The 19,179-nt window shown below is 32.6% G+C and overlaps 1 pseudogene; it reads right to left on the bottom strand.

Annotated features, from left to right (window-relative positions):
- Positions 1–1,817: 1,817 nt before the first annotated feature.
- On the bottom strand, positions 1,818–15,182 carry LOC149556209 (tRNA (guanine-N(7)-)-methyltransferase-like; annotated as a pseudogene).
- Between the last annotated feature and the right edge of the window lie 3,997 nt (positions 15,183–19,179).

The raw sequence follows: 19,179 nt of genomic DNA on the forward strand, positions 1-19,179 counted from the left end.
CTACTAATATCAATGTTTCATATCCTACTTCTACTGTGTTTGTAAATTGTCCCAGTGCGAGTTTTTTTGTGTCAACCAAAATGTCTCATGATGCCTTAAGTGCAATCATGGTAACTGAAACATTAGTTAATGGATCCCATGTTAAAACAACTAGTACATTACCTTTGCCTAGTACTCACCAATTTACATCCTAAGGTAGGGAAAGTTTAGGTCATAAGCCTTTGGTTTGGCATTTTTTACCACCGTATAACCCTCAATTAATCCAAATGAAAAGAAATGTCCAACAATTGTAAAACCAATACAATTTTTTGTTATCTCAATAGGCCCAAATGTTTTTGAATCCTCCTCCACCCCTATACCAAAACTAGGGTTTACCTAGTTTGAAATTAGAATATTAGAAATGATAGTTATTAAAAAAGAAATGCCAACAAAAAGCCCAACAACAAACCTTGCACTTTCAGACATTTCAACAACCAAATTTGCAGCCCCAAGAACAAGGCCCACCATACCACGTTGCTCACTTACATATGGGTTCAAAATTGCTTATAAATAGAGGAAATCAGATTGATTTCACTATATTCTTGTGTACCCTTGTTAGATCAGTGATGAAGAAAGGAAGGCCTTACCAATATTTGTTGGTAATAATGCTATCTTAAGGGAAGAGAATCTTTGGGTTGTGCAAGATTTCATGAACAATTTTGATGTAATTTATCAAGATGAGATGATGAGAATGTGTGTACAAAATTGGGTTGATGATGCTAGGGATTGGTCTAAATCCTTTCCAAATGGAGCCATAAGAACTTGGAATGATTTTAGCAAAAGGTATGGAGATTAGTCTAGCCCTAAGTTTTCTATCAATGGGCTTACTTCAATAAGGAAAGGACAAAATGAAATCATGATTAATTTTAACGTTAGATTCATGAAAATTCACAATAATATTTCTTAGCATTTAAAACCAAATAATTCTATGTGCTTTATTTTTTATACAAATGTTTTTGAACCTAGATAATGTATGAGTTAAGGACTAGAGATCATGACTCTAATAGAAGCAACTATGTGATGAAAGGCACATTGTTGCATTTCTTCCCAAAGGATGTGAAATTAACAAAGATGGAAAATAGAACAGAAAACATCCAATAATCTTTACATCCTAATTGAATCAACAATGAAATATGTTATTTTGAAGGTATGTTAGCTTGATCTTTACTTGTTTTCAAGAATAGTTTAATATTCTCTACTTAACAAGGTCAACCACGTAAAGGTGGAAGCTCGTCTAGCCTCACCTGTCTCCACCTAAAATCAATCTAAGTTCTCCATTAACATCTAATTACATACTTCATTCATTCACGCATACATCCATTATGAACTATAACATTCAATCAATATGATCACATAAAATTCATTAATATGATATAAAATTCATTAATACGAAAAATTAATCAAGAATCCATTAACACATAACAATATTCATTAACATGACATAAAATTTAATAATTCATAGATAATTATTTAAAACATCGTTCTTTCATTATCCAACAAAGTTTATCAAACAAGGTTTATCAAAGAGCATTTATCTTGGAACTTAAAAAACTCATCAATAAGGGGCTCAATATACACATTCATATCTTTAACTTGGTACTTACCTAGTTTAATGAATATAAACATTACATAATTATTATGACCATTTTGGTGTAGCATATATATATATATATATATATATATATATATATATATATATATATATTTAGATAACTATTAAATGAAAAAATACCTGGTACAATCATTGACAACATTATGTCATCCCTCTTTATGGACATCTAAGGAGGAATAATATTGTTAGTAAGAAAAACAGGCCACACTGAGTAAACAAATCTCATATCTCCAAAAGGATTGAGACCATTTGCTGCCAATGGAAGCTTCAAATTATGAGGTTCTTCTTTAAATATTGGCCACCTATCTTGTATGTCCTTAAATTCATAACTATCCACAGGAATTCATATAATGTCATCTTGAATTCTATTGTGTATATGGTAATCCATACATTGTGCCAAGCTAGTGCACCTGAATAATCGTTCAAGATGTGGAATAATGGGAATGTACTGAAGAACCTTGTGAGGTACCTTTTTTGTTATTTGATCTAACCAATATCTACTAATATGACAATTAGGGAAATTTGTTGCAAATTCTATTGGCATTACAATCATGTTTGTTATTAGTGACATGCAATTATTCAGATTGTAAGCATCTACTGAGCATTTTGTATAGTTAACAGTGTTAACCATGCATTTTAGTTGCTACCGAGTCCCTTGGACAATTTTAGTTTGCACCAAGAATCTTAGTGTAAACCAACCTCTACAGTTTCAACCAAGTTCCCAGTGATAATAGTGAGAATCTAGTGTTGACTGAGGCACTCAGTGTTAACCAAGTGATTAAGTTTGTATACCGAGTTTCACAGTATTTGTTGAGTCACCAGTCTAAACCAAGTTCAAGACTACTTGAAAGTGATTAGTATGGACCAAGCTTCTATGCCTATTGAATGAATGATGATACTGGGCATTGACAATGGATGTCGAGTATCAGAACCTCATTGAGTCAGTCTTCAAAACTTGAGTTCTTGCAATATAGGCTGACTTTGTGCATTTTGTGTAAACTTGTATTTTGGCTAACTTTGTAATATGATTAATTGGATTGGTATTTATGTAATGTATTGTATCTCATCCAAAGTGTGTAAGAGTATAAAAGAAATGTAATAAGCGAAAGAGAGTAGAAGAGAAAAGCACACGGCCAAAAGTAGTATAAGGAGTAAAAAAGATGTATCTATCATAGTAAGGTGATTTTACATTCAAAAGTATCTCATTCAGCAAACCAAGTTGTAGATTAGAGATCAAGTTGTAGTTTCATTCTAACAGGTGGATTAGTCAAATCCTTTAACAAAGTAGTTCTAATAGTCTTATGTAAATATCTTTACCGAGTGCATACTTCATTGTATGTTTGTAAATCCTTTAATAAGGTGGACTTAGTAGTCCTTATTGCTAATAATAGGGTAGATCATCAGAAGTGATCATTGTAAGCCTTAACAAGCCAACTTTATACTACACTACTAAAGCTTGTGGCTATCATCCCCATCCCAATTTTAATTTCTATTTGGAAGGCTTCTGGGTCACCAAATTAAGTGTTAAAGTGTTATGTATTCTTTCATGCTTTTAGTTTCTCATGCATGTAACTATATCAAAATACATATGAAGGATTAATTGGTAATTAAGGAATACATTTTCTTAGTTACTGATTCACCCCTCCCCTCTCAGTAACTTAGCCTTTCATTATATTTTCAATAATTGGTATTAGAGTTTTTGTGTTTCTTAGAGAAAATTTTAATAGCTTGAGCAAAGATCAAAGGCTATGGAGATATTTAGAGTTGACAAGGCTATTGATAATGAGAAGCTAGAATTGGAAATGGCTATTGCACAACTCAAGAAAGCAGTGAAGCAACTCTCTCAATCCCTGAAAAGAAGAAAAGATCTTGCAATCCAAATGAATGACCATCTCTAAATTGAAGACCTTCATTTAAGAAGAAGCCCAAAGGAAGCCAATGAAGAAATCAAATAACATTAGAAAAGAATGGTTCACTTCAAGAGGCAGTAAGAAAACTAAGAAGAGAGAAATAAATTTAGTCAGTAAGACTATCTGAAGTTATGTAAGAGAAAAACAAGATAAAAGAAGACATAGAAGGAAAGAATAATGAGAGTCAACATTTATCTTTTCTGACTTTATTAATCAAATCACCAATGCAAATGAAGAAATCATGAATCTAAGATTAGAGAATGATCTAAACAATGAAAGGCAAACCAATGAGAGAATGATGAAATCTCAATAAGACATAAATAAGTTGAATGAGAAAAGCCATTATAGACAAAAGGGAAAAGAAGGAATTGGATATACAGAAGAAGGTGAATCATCCAAGCAATGAGCTCAAAAGAATCAAAGACCTACTTGTAGTCATTGTGGTAAGATAGGTCATAAATCAAACAAATGTTGGAGCAATGGGAAACAAAAATTCAATGGAAAGTACTACAATTGGAACCAACATGGTCGTAGAACAAATGAATGCAAAGAGAAACCTAAGTTTGAAGGAAAATGTCACAAATGTAACAAGCACAGGCACAAGTCATCAGAATGAAAAACTAAAATACTGAACGTAGCAGAATAGATTGTGAAAGCTATATTTGATTAGGACTTTAACACCTAGTGTAGATGTCATTACTGTGGAGAATTTGGACACAATGGAATGAATTGTGTAAAGTATCATATGAGGACAAGAGATACTACTAGAAGATGTTTCATTTGTACAGAACTTGGTCATCTTGCTAAGAACTGCATGAATACTGGAAAAATTGAAGAAGAAAAGAAGACAAAAGTTGATAACATTAGAAAATAGATGAGACAACAATGAGTTCCAAAATTTTTTGAGAATACAAGTTCGAGCTATGATGAACAAGTCACTCAAGAGTTGGGTAACTCCACCTTTACCACTTGATTTCTCAAAGGAGAACTAAAACTAGGATATTGAAGAAGACATCTAATAGTAGTTCTAGTTAGTAGGATGGAAGATCCAAACCAACATTCAAGATGCAAAGGGATCGCTAATAAAAGATAGAAGTCACTATCGAGTGAGGTCGAGTTACTGTCTTACCGAGCAAGGTTTGGTTGTAGACTCTACTGAGCAAGGTGGGGAGTAACTAAAGTTTTGTGTAGTGACGAAGTCAGAAAAGAGTCTATTGAGCATTCAATGCATGTGACAGTCTGTCGTTTGAAAAAACATTCATACCAAGAATTTATGGTGAAATTTGATAAAAAGGGTGAAATCAAAATCATTTCTCAATGGGAATTCTTGAGAGCTATTTGTGGAGAATGATTTTTGAGCATTCAAATTATTTGAGATAATTATTGTTGAGGATTTTCAAACCCCATTGAGCAAAGATGGCAGCTACCAACAACAAGTCAAAGAAAGTGTAGTGTCTACCCCTAGTTCGCATTTCTGTTATTATTGTCGAACTCTTTTAGGCTAGTTTTATGCTTATGATTAGTAGCATTACTTTGATTTTATCAGTTATTGTTTCACATTCAGTTTATTATATGATGAGATTACTTGGTACTCTATATTTCATGTATGTATGATGATTATTCAGTATTTTCAATTATTGATGATGATTAGTTAGATGGATTATTATGTGTTTTCTTATGGATACTTACCCCATACTGCATGTGTAAGGTGTGCGTGTTTTTTTTCTTTATGTATGGTGTTTTTGATGTGGTTAAGGAAGGGAGTCGTAGTCACCTGCTAGTCAGGATCTACACAATGCACCACTTCCTACCATTGCCTATTTAGCTTAGAATATTGTGTTTGTACATGTGTAAATTTTATGCAGGTTGCAGGTATTGGGTATCGGCTTCCCTGAATTGCGAGAATGAGCATACCCTATCGCATTATCTCAATGGTAAGAGACGGGAGATAAGAATTTAAGTCCAAATCCTAAACCTTTAAGCCATTTGTCTTAATTGAAAATTAGGACAAAGTATCTGAGTCAAGTACCTCTAAATGCGTCGAATGATGTTAATTTGTGATTATAACCCTTTAGTTTGATTTAGTGTGTGGCTTTCTATGATGGGTTTTCATATGTTGTCTTATGAGTCTTTGATGTATTTTCTATTAATTAAGCCTAATTAAAAGATTAATTAATAGGAAATTATTATGATATTTGAATATTTAATTAATTGAGAAATTAATTAAATAAAAAGAATTAAATTTGAAGATAAAAATTATAAGTTTCAATTTAGAACGTGATAATATTTATTTAATTTAATAATAATATATTTAGAGTTCATTTTTAAATAAATGCTAAATATTATTGTTATTTAAGTTAACAAATATTTTATCAATTAATTTTTAAAAAAAATAAATTAAGAAGTGAAAAAGATATTAAATTATTAAAAAGATTCTAGATCACATGATGCGTGCATGAGTTGAAAATAGAAGAAAATTAATTAAAAGATAAAACATATGGACTTAATAAAGATTATTTTTAATTCATAAATATTGCATGATATTAAAGTAATAAATTAATTAAAAATAGAAGTCAAGTGAAAATTAAATAAAGTTATTTAATAATTCACTTAACGTGCATGAAAAGATAAAAAAGAAAGATTAATAAAAGCTAATTTTAGAGTTAACTCTAGTGAGCATGGAGTTCTCCCGGGTGAACATACTGTTAGTTCCCTGATTTATAGAGAGAGAACCCTTTATCACAAGTAGAAGGTTTATTTTCAAAACACATGAATTTTGGAAATGAATTTTAGACACGAATTTTGGGGATGAATTTTGGAGATGAATTTGGACGTGAATTTTGGAAGCTAATCATTTCACAAAACTCGGGTGATTGCGTGTTAGCATCAAGTTCAGGTAGGGTCTTGTGCTTGATCTTTGGTTAAATTATGCAATTTGATTTTTCTATGTACTTTGTGATTGTAAGAGCTTGTCTTCTCAAATTTCATTATATGAATGTGTCAATTCTTCGTTCTAGATCTTTTGTTATTCGAGTTCATCTATAAATTCAGATTGAAAAACTATTTAGGAAACCTCGTTCAACAATTGAAAGAAATTAGAATTAAATTGGGTTTTGGTTTGAATTAAAATGGAATAGAGAGAATTAATCGAGGAGAGTTTTGAGATTAAAAAGAAAATTCTAGATTGGAAATTAAAAAGGTTGTTTGTAATTTCCTATCATATTAATATTGAAAAAAATAATTATTAAATAATTTTTTTTTAAAATTTTAGATTTAATTTTATTAGCTTTTAATAAAACTTAGATTTAAATATATTAAACTTAATTATATTAAATTAGAATTTGAGGAAGTTTAAAATTTAAAGTAAAATATAACATTGAATTAACTATAATTTAATTTAATTAAAATTTAAAAAGTAGATAAATAATGGAGGGCCGTTTGGGTTGTTATTTTAATTCTAAAAAACAATATATATTGAAAAGACATCTTTTGGAAAAGCTCTTAAGGAGCTGCTCAAGGAAATACATGAGAACAAAGGCCCCTTTTCTAATGAAAATGACTTCTTTGCTCACACTCTCGAGCGGAAAAAAGTCATGTGGATGGAAGGAGAGCTGGGATGGACAACTTGGTTCGATGATCATGATGATGTTTTGGAATAGCTTTTCTATCTCCTCTTTTTGTTATCTCGCTAGAACTACTACTTAATGTGTTAGTTAGCTATTTCTAGTTGATTGTTGGACTTTGATCTGGGCGGTTGAGGCTTGCCTCCTCCCCTCTTTTGATATTGTACCTCCTTTTTGTTCTCTCGATTATTTAATTTTAAAAAAGTTTTTATATTAAAAAGAAAATTAAAACACACACACATATAACTTACCACTCTAATCGTACCTACAAGAATTAAGTGGCCGCACGACTATATGAAAGTAAAATCGACAGCCTATTTACGAAGGAATATGTTTAAATTTTTTTCATAAACTTTTATTAAAAGTTATGTTTAAAGTCTATTTTATTAAAAGATATGTTTAAAGTTTTATAGACTTTTATTAATATTGTAATTAAAGCAATTTGTTAATAGTTTTATATATTTTTTAATTTATAATGTTTATCATTAGTTTATTAATATTAATTTATTTATTTATGAATACTTATTTAATAAATGTCATTTAATAATGTTTTATTAATGATCTTTATTTTAATAATTTAAATATTAATGCATTTTAATATAGTTTTTTAATGTAATTATTAATTTTTGGTTAAATATTAGTAAATTGATAATTAATGAAGATATTAATATAAGTTTTTAGATCAATAATTATTAATTAATTTAATGAAAATTAGTTTAATTAAAGTTAATTAATAATGGATATTATTTGATAAAATTATAGAATTAGATGGAAGTTATTAATGAGGGTTTAATTAATGATGTTAAAAATTTATAATTAATGATTTTAATAAAGTCGTAATTGTTTTATTTAAAATCATTAAGGATCATTTTTATAACTTAATAAATAAAAGATTATCTTGAGATCGTTTATAGGGTAATTGTACAATCATTTAAATATAGCAATGGGTTAATTGTAAGGGCTAATTGTAAAAACTTATTACTTGAGACATACTTGAAACTGGAACTTAAAATCTTACATTAACTCAACAATGTATTATCATTCATACCTAACAGTGTGATGATTTTGTTTTCTATGTGACTATTCTATTGTCTATGTTTGGGGTTTGGGTGGTCCTAGAGTGTTGACTAGTTAGGACATTTACTAGAGGCTCGGGAGTTATATGGTTGTGATGTTATGATGATTTATTCTCGATCTTTCTAAACCCAACCATAGTGATGTGTTGATATGCTCTATGGTGTGTGTGGATTATTGATTGTTTTTTCTTTTCAGTTTCCTTGTGTGAAGTTGAGGTGTATGTATATGAGATACCTGACTTAACCATTTTTTAGTCATCGATCAGTTATATTTGATTTACTTTTCAGTTTCTTTGAGAGGACTAAGGTGTTTTGGATGATTTATTCTTAGTGATGTCATGTTGTGACATGCTTGACTTGACCATTTTGGAGTCTTCGATCAAGTATTATTTTGAGATGATTTATGGTTGCTCGTTGAGAACCAATGGATATAGTGGGATACTTTTTGGTTGCTTGTTGGAGAATCGATGGATATTGTGATTTATCATTTGATGCTATTTAGTTTCCCATGGAGAACTGTTTTGATTATTGTAGATTATACTTATGATGCTTTTGCAATCACTTGTATAGGACTGAGGTGATTTTTCTATGATTTATGATTTCATGAACTTAGGGTAGGTAATCTATATGTAGTGTTGAGAAGTGGCTTGCAATGGGGGCCAAGGCCCTAAGTGGCTACTAGGGTAACTCATTGTAAGTTGTTTTTAATAAGTGATAACATTTACACTAAATGAGAGTAAAATGAACCTAATAAGATTAATTGTATGTTCTCGCCCATGCCTCGAGTGCTAGTATATACTAGGATGGGAGTAGAGAGAGCGCTTGGTTACGACCTTACATTTTGTAGTATGCCTCGTCTGTATGAGAGGATACTAGTGGACGCAGGGATCGCTAGGGACCTAGGATTCCTAAGGGATTTCTTAGGTAACTCTGAACATGATTTGTGTGATGACACTTGCCTGCTTATATAGTAGATTCCCTATGTGTCTTTGTGGTGCCTCTAGCTCTAGATGTTGATCTATGTGTTGGAACCCTTGAGTTAGAATACTTTTAGGATTTCCTAGACTTAGAGAGTATTTGTGCTATGTGATTTGATATCGTGTTTGGGACTTGAGACTATCTCCTCAGCGCAGTGGGAGTGGACCATTTAGGTTCCACGCAATCGAGTGGTAGTGCTTTTTACTCTTGTCATTTGAGATCCGTCTGTTGCTACCATGGCTGGAGCTTCTTGGATCTTCTTATGTTGTATTCTGGTATGTTAGATTTCCTTATGATTATGTTGTAGTATGTTATAGGAGTGACATCCCTATTATTATAGTACCGATGATCTTATCGGTGACTTGGGATGTTACACGTGGGGGATGGCTAGGACCCACGATGGTCTAATGATGTTATTGACGATTGGGAGGAACCGTGCACTTTGTTAGTTATGTTTTATGATGGATAGTTGTATTTCATGTTAGATGTTTATTTCTTTTATGATAGATGGATGTATCATGTATGTTATTAGTTTCATTTATTTTACCGTACTTTGTATCATGGATTCGTGGAGGATGATGTATATTTATTTCTATTTCTACATATGTATATTCTTTTAGCCTTTCATACCCTGTGACATGTACAGTGGATGATTGAGCATTCTGAATTAATTTGCCAAGAGGCATTCGAAACAAATGTATATTATGGACTTCGAACTTTTCATTATTCTTTCATATGGATGTGGTAGTTGTTAGACTTAGTATTAGATTAGATTTAAATGTAACTCAACATCTTGGGATCCTTAAGGAATGTAAATTGTTATGTATGCTTATAGTTGTTAGTATGTTATTGCTTCCACTACTATGTGTTTGATGTGTATGATTATCTTTCTTGTTTTAAAAAAAAATGTTTAGCAAAACTTAGTAAAACTTTAGGTCAATTCTTTTGGATCCCTTGGTGGGGCATTACAGAAAGGTTTAGACATGTTGGTTCAAGGTGTGGAATGGAAGGCACCAAATTTCAAGTTAACTCCCGTCATTGTAGAAACCCTAGATTTGAGAGGAGCCCAGCCATAGATCCCTCCCAAGGTACTTTTAATCAATGATATCCATTTTCATTTCAAGTATGTAATTCAAGATATTGGTACATTAGGAATGGATGAAACCCTAGAGAAACTATGTATTAATGGTGTGTTGAAACCAGAACACCAACATTTGGAAGCAAAAGGTTCAACCCACATTCTGCATATGCCATGGGATTTTCAAATAAAATGGGTAAGATACATCCTCAGTCATGTGCACAACTATCAGCTATGGTTGGAGAAATCAATTTTGATAAAGAAGAAGATGATCCATAGGATCACTGGTCTCCCCATGTTAACAAAAGCCAAAATGACTAAAACCCTAAGTCGCATTAAACTAGAAAAGAAAGCCCTTGTTGAGTGGGATGGAAGGGGAATGAAAATCAATAGTGTGACCGACATGGAACTCAAGTTTGGTATCCATATCATCGCACATAAGATATAAAGCTCTAGTAGGTTGAATAGTGTATCATGTGAAGCCGTAGACTTGACATACAAGGTGGTCAAGAATAACCTATCACTTGAACTTGCCAAGTCGATGTTCAACCAGCTCAACAAAAACATGGAGAGAATTAGAACTTCAAAGAAAAATCCATGTAAGTTCAATTCCCTCTTGACATGTTTGGTCTTCTATGTTCAAAATTTCTTCACATTAAAAGGTACAGTAGTTTGGAGGAAGTATGTATTAGTTCTCTATCAAATTAATGAATATACTACCAAATTTGAGAGCGGGATGGAAGGGGAATTAAAATCAATAGTGTGAATGACATGGAACTCAAGTTTGGTATCCATATCATGGCACTTGGACTTGGCATACAAGGTGGTCAAGAATAACCTATCACTTGACCTTGCCGAGTTGATGTTGAACCAGCTCAACAAAAACATGGAGAGAATGAAAACTTCAAAGAACAATCCATGTAAGTTCAATTCCCTCTTGACATGTTTGTTCTTCTCTATTGAAAAGTTCTTCCCATTAAAAGGTATATTAGTTTGGAGAAAGGATGTATCATTTCTCTATCAAATTAATGAATATATTGCCAAAATGCGAGAGAACTATGCTAGTATCATGGACAAATACTTGGATGAATTTAAAGAGAAGATGAACACTAGGTTAAAAATTCTAAAGAAGTTAGTTGAAGATTATAATGATGATATTTGTTTCATGGTTGATAGTGACAAAGTATACATTCAGGCAGTTAGGCCAAGGATAGTTTGGGTGAAACCTCTCGGTTATGAGGTAACCATTGATGAAACCAAAGACATAATTAAGGCATTGATTAATGATTCTATTGATCCCAAAGCTGCATACTTTGGCACCTACAATGAGGCTTAAGCTAGGATAAATTAGAGATCAAGCTACCTTAGGCAATCAACAAGGGTAAAAGGAGAATTGCTAAGCTAAAAGTCATCACCAATCTCCTATTACCAGAATGCAAAGGTGAAGATGAAGAAGTAATAGAAGAAGAAAAATCTTAGGAAGAAGATCCTTTGAAGAAGAAAGGCAAGATAATCATTATCAAGCCTACCAAAACTGTTGTGTTCACCAAAAGGGCATCAAGGAAGAAATTTGATAAGGAACGAGGAGATATAATCTTTAGGAAGCCTTCACCCACCTTCTAAGAAAGATTACAAGATTTAGAATTAGGGGCCGGTATAAAAAATTTCAAAGCATTGAAATATGAAACTAGGACTGACGAAGAGAAAAAACAAATAGAAGACTTGGTTATATTCAAGATAGGTAAGTGGAAGTACTCACCTGACCAGCTTGCACTTCAGATTCCTAATTTCTTGATGGATAAAATAAAGCCAAGATGAGAATTTTCCATAAAAAAAAGAAGAGACATATATGAGCAAACCCTAAGGCAACTCATGTCGAGTTTAGATGACAAGAAAGTCAAGGAATTTCTAAAGAAAAATGGAGAAAAGCTCACTTTGAGATTCAACACTTGTCTTGTATTATTGAATGATAGTGAGCATGTAGTAAGGAATGCTACAAACACTTGGAAGAATGTCTATCTTCTTCACAAAATGAGTGATTTTGTAGTTAGTGTCAGTGGCAAGGAAGAGAGTGACAATGAATAGGAGAAAGATCAAGAGAATGATGATGAAGAAGTCACTCATTTTGATAATATTAATGATGAAGATGAACAAGGCCAGGAAGCTACCAAGGAAGATGTGCAAGATATAGGGGAGACCGACCCAGTTAAAATTGTTATAGAGGTCATAGCCTCACTTCCTCATTCTCCAAGAAAAATTATGAAAACATCTAGCCCAGAGCAAGCTTCAATAGGGTTGATTGTGTCAAACATATCTAGCAAAAGCACTCAATCAATCTTTGCACCTATCTAGCTCAACACCTCATTGACTGAAGTGTTAGCCACTTCATCTACATAGTAGACAACACTCCCTTCTACATCAATTTTGGTAACTTCTACTATTTCAGCTATTTATACTATAGCAACAAGTATTATATCTACTTTTTTGGCAAGCCCTACCATTTCTACAATTTTTTCTATTTCAAGCATGCAAATAACCAATGCAAGGACAGTTGAGACCAAGCCTCAATCGAGCACAAAATTTTTGAGTAAAGGAAAAGAGAAGGAAGAAGACATAGATCTTGATGAGGAGATTGTGATTCCTAATTGGGATATATCCAATCTCAATCTTGATCAGATGCAAACATTTGGAGAACTTTACAAGAAAGCCAAGTGGTAGAGGCAAAGAGAGGAAAGGAATAAAGAATTCCAGATAATAAAGGATGCCAAGAACATCTTTTCAGAAGCTATAGACATAGAGGTTGTTACTTCTCAACCAATTTTGAGTTATTTAGCAGAGGCAGTCCAAAGATACAATGAATATCTAAATGGATAAGAGAAGTTGTTGTAAAGAGCTAAAAAGAAGTTTGAGAATAAAGTTTTGGAACTTATTTCTCAAGAAATTGCTATTCATCAATTATAATTATCTACTATTCTAGGCTCATTGGAGACCTCCTGCAACAATGTATCTTCTTTATTCGGTAAACTCTATGACATACCAATTTTCATCCAGAAAATAAAAGAAAAATTGTCTAAAATTTATGAGGATCTTAAGGCAAGTGCACATCAGTTGCAACTTGACCTGAGCACAAGCTCAGCCCACTTCAATAAAATCATATTTCTAACTGATAAGCAGGAAAAATTGTTGAGAGAAGAGGCAAGAATAAGAGCTACATTGGTAGACATTCAGAACATAATTCTCCCAAACATGGATGCATTGCAAAAACACATTGCACATGCAAAAATGCTCATCCATGAAAATAACTTCTCCATTGTAGATCATATGATTGAGGTATCAATAGAAGTGCATATTGCATTGAACATAAGAAACATGTTGCAAGAGAATTGGGACAAGACTTTGACACTCATTTTGAAGGTACATTCAGACTTCTTGTCACATTTTGGCAGTACTATATAGTATACATAGCATAAATCTTTGGCATTAATGTCAAAAAGGGGGAGAAGATTGGATAATAGAAGACTAGAAGATTGGAGAAGATTGAATAAAGGAGGAGAAGATTGAAGACTATAGATAAGATGTATATATTAGATGTGAAAAGATGTAAAGTATATTGTATATTATGTATGGGGGAGCATTATCATGTTATGCATGTACAAAAATACATCTCTTGCAAAACCAATTTTGAAAAATCTCAAAAATAGTATACTCCACTAAGTTGGAGCCATAAGGTGATGGATAAAGGTGTTAATGAACTTAGTTTTGAATGATAAGTGTTTTTGTCACTAATGCAAAAGGGGGATATTGTTGAAATTATAGTCATGTTTATTATTAGTGACATACACTTATTTAGATTGTAAGCATATACCGAGCATATTGTACAATTAACACTATTAACTAAGCATTTCAATTGCTATTGAGTCCCTTGGATAGTTTTAGTTTGCACCAACCATCTTAGTGTAAACTAAGCTTTACAGTTTCTACCAAGTTCCCAATGATAACAATGAGAATCTAGTGTTGATCGAGGCACTTAGTGTTAACCAAGTGATTCAATTTGTATACCAAATTTCACAATATTCATTGAGTGACCAATGTAGAGCTAGTTCAAGACACTAATAGATTTGGGAGTGTTTTGCGACGTCAATTTGCATTTGGCTTTTTTTTTTTCCTTATAGCCCGACGACATCGCAATTGCGATGTCGTTAGGCTATAAGGCCAAAAAAAAAGAGGCGCATTGCTCATTATCTGCTGATGCCGAATTGAGCTCCGCTGCCGCCGAGAATTATCACTGCCTTCGAATCGCCAAATCGAGCACCCAAGGTATGGAAAAGTTTCTGCTGCTTCTTTCTCCTCCTTTTTCCTTTTTATATACTCTGGAAACAAACTCAGTAGGGACACTACAGAGATATTATCATAATGGCCCGGATTCACTTTTTGCAAAGCCAAAATTCTTTCTTTAACATACTCGCTTACCTTGTCACGGAGCTCCATGCCTATCATCAGGGTCAATGGGAAAATGGGTGAAAGCTGCACCAGAAGCCCACCAAAGCCGCAGCCAATATCTACAAACTGAATTTTCTTTTCTTGACCAGTTGAGGCAGAACATGCGTTCGTTGGTTTCAAATCCTTAGAGTTCGAGACTTCGTGTTCTTCTTGAGCTTCACCATTAGGGTTAGGCGCTGGAGATTTGTTGTCTTGGAGATGTTTTTCAGAGAAATATGAAGGGAAATGGTCGGCATAATCGAATTGAGCCCGATAGAGAGGTACAGGAAAGTGTGAATCACTGAGAGGATTGTTGTGAGCTCACGCTCTGTAAAAATGCTTCCTTGGATGCTTCACAGACGCGCAATGCTCTCTAGCATGCGACATTGCTCAAATTCAAGGGTTTTTCTTCACATTTCTTGACGAGATTGGAGAGAAGCTCTATGGTGAAGAATGGTTGTTGCAGAACCTCCTGGATGAATGGCTGTCGTAACACGCCTCCCGTTGTCTTGCCATATTTCTTCAAGATCTTTGCAACCCCTGTGTAGTCATGGTCTCGCTCAACGAACAAATTTGATAAAATGGGGGTTTTGAATTTGAGAAAGGGGGAAAATTAGGGACATAGTCCATTATTAACCTTACATACCTCTGATAAACACATTTGAAAACCTTTTGTCTTTTCAGGAACCCCATATACATCTGATAAACACATTCGAAAGCATTTCATCTCTTTTGGAACTATTGGAATACTTTCAACAACATTAGTGATACTAGATGATGCTCCAATAGGTCCAAGGCAAATGTTGCAATGACTAATACAAAATGAAGGTGTTGCAATATTTAATGTAGAGAGTCCGTTTGAACTTGATACTGGTATTGTGTTTTCTATGGAAAAAATGAGAAGCAATTATTAGAAAATAAATAAAATATAAACTGTTCAAATGCAGGAAAAAATTAAATGAAAATTTATTGCTTGTTAAATATACTTTCAGATGTAAAATGGAGGTTTTTTAGTGTGTTGATATTTAAAAAATCACATTAAGTATTATTGCCGGCATGTTATCATTGTCTGTTTATTATGATTAGTATTATTTTTCTATCTTCTTTGTGTCATCAATCAACAATATTTTTCTTTCATGTCATTTTAAGTTAGTATTTAATGTTGAAACAATACAATTATGTACAAGGTCTTGAAGGATTGGAGAACAATGGAGTCTATTCGAACAATGTGTGAGAAGGTATATTTGAATTATTATATATTAATGTATTTGATTTAGAGCTCTACTAGAATTGATGTTTTGTTTTTAGATTATAGGCTTGTAATTGAGCTATTAACAGTTTACAATACAGTTACAATTGGATTGAAAAAATGAATTACAAAACTGTCACATAAAATTAGATTTAAAATTTGATACATGCCCAAAAATCTTGAGGAAGATATACCTTTAATTGTCAAAGCCAAAGGTTCTAGAGATCTTGATGAAATTTGACAATCATCATTTGATTTTAAATGAGTTGAAGATTTTCCTTCAGAAAATGACTGGAACTGCTCCACATGCTCTAATATCTTACAAGCTGCCACTCCAGATTGTTGCGACACTAGAAGTTCATATGCCAACAAAACCCCCTGCTTCTTTGTTTCCATTGGTTTCTTGATAACTGCAATCAAAAGAAAAAAAGAAAATACTTTTGTTATAATCTATGATATCAAGTAATGTGTACATGGATTTATAGAAACTTACAGCAATATAAGCATATTCGGTACTTCTCAAAAGAACTATTTAACTGTGTTACAAAGAAGACGTGCATACATGTTTCCTATAAGATTTCAATTTATGACCTCTCACCCATGTATTTAGCCTAAATATATTAAATATAATAAATAAATAATTTATTTGATTGAATTGTTAAGTAGCTGATTGAAATGCACCAAAAGTACCCAATGGGAAGTCAGATCTTGTCCTTTGTCGGTTCATCCTCAACGGCATATAAGAGCGTCTCCCACTTTTTAACAGCTAAGATGCAAATTTTATCATGTCAACAACCAATATTTTATCTCAAATAGCCAGAATCAAAGGCAATCATGGAGGGGAAAATGTTGTGTTGCCCACCTGTCATCCACCTGTAATTGGAAACTGTATGGGCGACCACTTAGATTCTGTAGTGCTTACAAGCACAATAAAAATATTCATGGAATAAAGGACACTATAACTTTTTAGCAATTTTAGAAGTAAAATAGGTATTCATATGGAGGAGATATTTCTTACATATTTAGTATTCATTCTTTTATAAATATGAATAGTAAATTTAGTGGTGATTGCATTTAGAAGATGTTTACAGAAAAGAACATTAGATCTTGCTAACCTCTTTAAAGTGAGAGCTACCATCATCTATATCCCTTCTTGCCCTCTTCCTCATGTGATCTTGCTCTGCATTTTGCATGTTATTTGCTTCCTCTTCAACCTCTTTAAAAGTGCGCTTCCTAGAGATATATGAGTTGAACCATTTCAGTGCATACTCTCTAAGAAGACAACTCTTTTCATTATCTCCTTTGCAACTGCCATTACCCTCTTTGAAATTCTTAACAGAGTTATTTCCTGATTTTGTTCTTTGTGCAACGTGATGCTACAGTAAATGTTTCTTCTTTGTTTGAAATCTAAATTTTATGTAGAATGAACTTTTTAGTTGCAAATTGCTCGTCTAGATAAGCTTCGTCAGGAAAAAATAATCAAACAACAGATATCCGTTGTTAAATTTTGTGGTTTCTAATTTGAACTGCCTTTTCTAATCCAGGTGAAATGGCCTTTAGGAATACAGTTTTGTAGCATCTATCTAGCCAAAATTAAGCATTTTTACAAAAACAATTATTGGTGAATAATTGTATTATGATTTATTCATGGTTTTCACAGTCTGTTCGGTTTTCGTCCTGTAAAATAATCACTCATCAGCGATTGGAAAAATTGGCTTTCAAAAAAGTCATTAAATAGAATGCCAACCGAATCTTAGTCTTGAAATAATGTAGCTCAGAAATAACGGCCGACATTTGAAGACTTAAAACTTTTATTACTCTTAAATACAAAACCTTCATTTAAAATCTAAGTTTCCCTCTTTGTTTTCATCTCTCTTTTATTAATTTCGCCAATCAATTTTTTCAATCCTGAAGTTCATATATTTTCACTTTTATTTTTATTTTTATTTTTAGAGTTATTATTATTTTTAGTAATTTTATTATTCTAACTATTTATCAATAATAATAATATATATATTTTCTATTAAGACAGTTTAATAAATATCTACATCACGAGTTTAGAGTTCCGAAAAGAAAAAGAAAAAAAAAAGGACTTTTCACACCCCCTTGAATATATACAATTACAAAATTAGGGGGTGACGGTATCAGTTCTTTTTAACTAGCTATACTTAGACTACAATCCATTTTCATTACAAATATTAGCAAATTTATAATCTGAAAATTCACTATTGAAATTGACCCCATCCATCCTTGATGTTGGACACCTCTGCTTGAGCCACTTGATCAGCTTCACTCTGTCTATTATCTTGATTGGGCATTGTATTCCAACAATCGTGCTACACTAGTCCCTGCTCTTCATGATTATGGACTAAACCTCCACCAGATTGCTGATCAGCTCCCCAACCGGATTGAACAACATCAACCTGATCCTCCTCTTGATTATACATATTTTCCCAACCTGTTTGAGGAAGCTCAGTTTGAGGGACATCTTGCAACTGACATTCACTAATATATTTGTTCAATTCGTCCATTTCTATTGGAGCCAAGAAGGATTGCAATCTTGAAACATAGTTTGCAGCTTGAACTTGATCTTTCTTTATCATTAAGCACCCTTCATAGATTAGCCTCATAAAGTCTGATCTTTTGATTTGAAGAACCAATGATACTTGTGACATAATATTAAAATGGGTGAGTTTAAAATTAAACTCAGTAAGCTTACTCCTCTCGGCTTGAAAGATTTCTTTATTCCTGTCCTTCCATACAATCCATAACACCTCAATAGTCAGAACAAACCAAAAACTATTGAATTTAGAATCAAATCTATCCACATATCCAGCAAGGATCTCTGACTAGGAAAAACTATTAATACAGTTCTACTTACATGGAGACCCCAAAAAAATAGACCATATCTTACGTGCATATAAACATTCAAAAAATAGGTACTCAAAAGACTCATGAACATTACAAATATTACAACACACAGGAGCAAGACCAATTGATGAAAGGACTTTCCCAAGAGCTAACTTCTTAAATAAGAGCAACCACTTGAAACAAAGTTTTTTTTTGGCTCTGCTTTACTTTTCGACATGTATTCAAAGAAAAAAGACCAAATAGAAAAAGGCTTAATTTTCCCCC

This window comes from Cupressus sempervirens, chromosome 5, assembly GCF_028749045.1.
Source record: "Cupressus sempervirens isolate cs-2001-9-10 chromosome 5, ASM2874904v1, whole genome shotgun sequence".
In the NCBI taxonomy this organism is placed as follows: domain Eukaryota; kingdom Viridiplantae; phylum Streptophyta; class Pinopsida; order Cupressales; family Cupressaceae; genus Cupressus; species Cupressus sempervirens.